Raw genomic sequence first — 3,484 nt, 5'->3', positions numbered from 1 at the left:
CTTGCCTTGTTTTATGCCGTTGAGTTGTCTTCGATCCATAGCGGCACCGTGGACACATCTCTCCCAGAACGCCCCACCTTCACCAGCAATCGTTGTGGTCGTGTATCCGTAGAGTTCTCTTGGTCAAAATGTGGAAGTGGTTTACCATTGCCTCCTTCCGCGCGGTAAACTTGAGCCTTGGCCCTTGATTCTCTCCGATGCCGCTGCTGCCCAGCACAGGTGAGCTTCGATTTGTAGCAGATTTTCTTCCACTCGCTAGCCACTGCCCAAGCTAGGAGTGGAATGGATATGCCTCTGCCTGACTCTCCCTATCGTAGTCAAGGCTGGTAGAGTACTGGGAACACTCCAGGTGTGACCTTGAGAGGGGGGAATACCGGGGTAGATACAAATTAATCACATTGGACACAGTCCCTGTCCCACGTGGGGCTCACAGTCTAAGGAGGAGGGAGGACAGGTATTGAATTCCCATTTTGCCGATGAGGAAACTGAGGCCCAGAGAAATTAAGTGACTTGCCCAAGATCACACAGTAGGCAATTCTAAGAAAAAGTGCGGAGAAGATGAGACTGCTACAATCCCTGAAAGGGAATAGACCAAAATAGTTTATGGGGTAGTTGGCTTCCTCAAGTCTGTCACTATACTACTAGTCTCTACAAATGCTCACAAAGTGATCCGGGTACACAGACCAGAGTTGGCCCTGGTTTCGAAGACTGTGTTGCTGCAGTTCTGAAGTTGTATCTACTCAGTCATTCATTCAGTCGTATTTATTGAGCACTTCCTGTGTGCAGAGCACTGTACTAAGCGCTTGGGAAGTACACGTCGGTAACATATAGAGACGGTCCCTACCCAACAACGGGCTCACAGTCCAGAAAGGGGAGACAGACAACAAAACAAAACATGTAGACAGGTGTCAAAATCATCAGCACAAATAGAATTAAAGCTAGATGCACATCATTAACAAAATAAATAGTAAATATGTACAAGTAATAAATATGAGTTGGGAGCACCTACAGTGGAAAATGTTGATCTTGTGTATACCAGTAGTATAAGGTACGGTGTCTAGCCCATGGGGGTGATGGCCCCTGCAGCCTTTTGAGCTGATTGCCCAGCTTTTCTCATCCTAGGTCTCTGACCAATTCTGACAGTTTCCATTCAGAGTTGAAAAGGCCCCACTTAAAATGTCGGCCCGCCCGGTCCTCAGTCTCTACTTAAAATCCCCTCCCACTTTGGGCTGCCCCACTTAAAAACTGACACTTCTGGCTATAATGCATATCCAGTGAAAGCACTTCATGTACCTTGATATGCACATGGACAAATCAAACCTTTATGTTGCCAACTTGTACTTCCCAAGCGCTTAGTACAGTGCTCTGCACACAGTAAGCGCTCAATAATACGATTGATTGAATGAATGAATGACTGAATGAAGGCAGGAGTATTAAAAGAGTATTATTCATGACAATAATATTTTTCTGTTAAGAATTGAATTGGGGCGAAAGTCCGAGAGAAGGAGATTAATAAAATGCTGGAGAGCATCAATCTGAAATGTGGCTGCCAAAATTGGTGATGTGAGTCACAAAATACAACCATACAAATTAATATTAATAATAACTGTGGTATTTGTTAAGCACTTATTGTGTACGAGGCACTGTACTAAGCCCTGGGTTAAACACAAGATAATTAGGTCAGACTCAGTTCCTGACATGTAGGTTATAGTCCAAGAGGGACTGAGGCCACTGTTGGGTAGGGACCGTCTCTATATGTTGCCAACTTGTACTTCCCAAGCGCTTAGTACAGTGCTCTGAACACAGTAAGTGCTCAATAAATACGATTGAATGAAAAAGAACAGATGAAGAAACTGAGGCACAGTGAAGCAAAGTGATTTTGCTCAAGGTCACACAAGTCGGAAGTGGCAGAGGAGGGATTAGAACCCAGATCCTCTGGCTCACAGGCTCATGCTTTTCCCACTAGGCCAAGCTGCTTCTCTGGCCCATAGAACTAAAGCCAAAAGGAATTGCCCTTAGCAAGTAAAAATCATAATAAATAAAGAAAATATAATTCGTGACCCTGTTGCTGAATTCCTTTAGGCCACTGATGCTCCCTGCCAATTGGGCAACTCATTATCTCCGTAAATACAATTGAATGAATGAGTGAACATAAAGAATGCCATATGGGTCCATCCTACTTAGTATTCTGTCTCTGGTAGTGGCAAAAAAAGATAATTGGAGAAAAAATATAGGGATTTGCCCCCCGGAACACCAATCCGCAAGGCTATGGGTGTGTTCCTAACATGCCTAATTTCCCTTACATTTCTTCCCTTCTAATAGCCCACTCTGGATTTGTAATCCACGTTGATCCTTTTAATATCTCTAATATTCTGTTCTAACATTCCATCCAATAATTAGTTGTGTTTATCGATCACTTACTTTATGCAGAACACTGCACTAAGCACTTGGAAGAGTACAATACCACAGAAGTAGCAGATATGTCCCCTGCCTATAACGAGCTTGCAGTCTAGGAAGGGAGACCGATAGCAATCTGTTATGTATCTATAGCCACTGAATTTATCCTTCTTAAAACTAATGTTGTTTTTTGTCCTGCACCGCTTCTTGTCACCAAGAATTCCATATAAGAACCAGGTGTTGTTTTGTCAAAAAATTTTCATTTTAGTTTGTTTTGACTCTGTCACCTTTGAAGTTTCACTGGCTACATCCGAGTTCTATTGCTGTGGGGTTTGTTGAACAGTAATTCCTTCCTTGTCCCATCAATACCCTTATTGATTTTGTAAACTCTAACCGTCTCCCCTCTTTATCTTCTCAGTCTATCGGCACTTTGAGACTCCACTATCTCCCCGATCGTTTTGGTTGCTTCATTGAATTCTCTCCAGTTCTTTTATCCCTTCCTTCCCAGGATGTGCTAATCAGAAGTGACTCAGAGGTGAAGCGTCTGTGACTTCCTAAATAGAGGGTGAAATAAGGAACTGCGGAGCTCAAAAAACACCCAAGTAGTCTTCCTTTTCTCTCCCCACTTCCAGGAACTCTTCAAGTTTTCTTCTGTTCTTGAAGGCCCAGCAAGCACCTAGTATATAGCTGAAATTTCTTTGTGGGTACTTGAGGATGCTGCTGAGTGTTAGGTCAATCCTGGTAATGCTGGAAAAGCTCTTTTCTTTTCACCGCAGGGGACAAAGAAGTGTCCGAAGATCAGTTCTAGCACTTAAATGGGAAAGGAGTGGGTGAAGGCTGAATCGTGCTGATGAAACCAAGATTTTGTACTTACCTAGTAAAAATCATCTCAAATACCAAAAATAGCCCAATAAGGACCTCTTACTTCAGGAGCAAGTTGTTCAGCTGCCATTTTATCTGATCAGAGTATTCATTTGCCTTCTCTCTCAGCTCTGCTGCCAATTTTCTTTGTATTGTAACTTTGGTCTCTTTCCCAATTTTCCCATCCATAAAATGGAGATTCTTATAATTGTTCCCATGTTCTTGA

At 43.0% G+C, this 3,484-nt stretch overlaps 1 non-coding gene across 1 annotated transcript; it reads right to left on the bottom strand.

Annotated features, from left to right (window-relative positions):
* Positions 1-229: 229 nt before the first annotated feature.
* Positions 230-367, bottom strand: LOC119937301. The gene has a single exon (XR_005453979.1). It is a non-coding gene; the product is annotated as a small nucleolar RNA SNORA7 (small nucleolar RNA).
* Positions 368-3,484: the final 3,117 nt, after the last annotated feature.

Source organism: Tachyglossus aculeatus, chromosome 14 (assembly GCF_015852505.1).
Source record: "Tachyglossus aculeatus isolate mTacAcu1 chromosome 14, mTacAcu1.pri, whole genome shotgun sequence".
Taxonomy (NCBI): domain Eukaryota; kingdom Metazoa; phylum Chordata; class Mammalia; order Monotremata; family Tachyglossidae; genus Tachyglossus; species Tachyglossus aculeatus.
The sequence above is the reverse complement of the archived record's forward strand: the minus strand, read 5'-3'. Positions and strand labels throughout refer to the sequence as shown.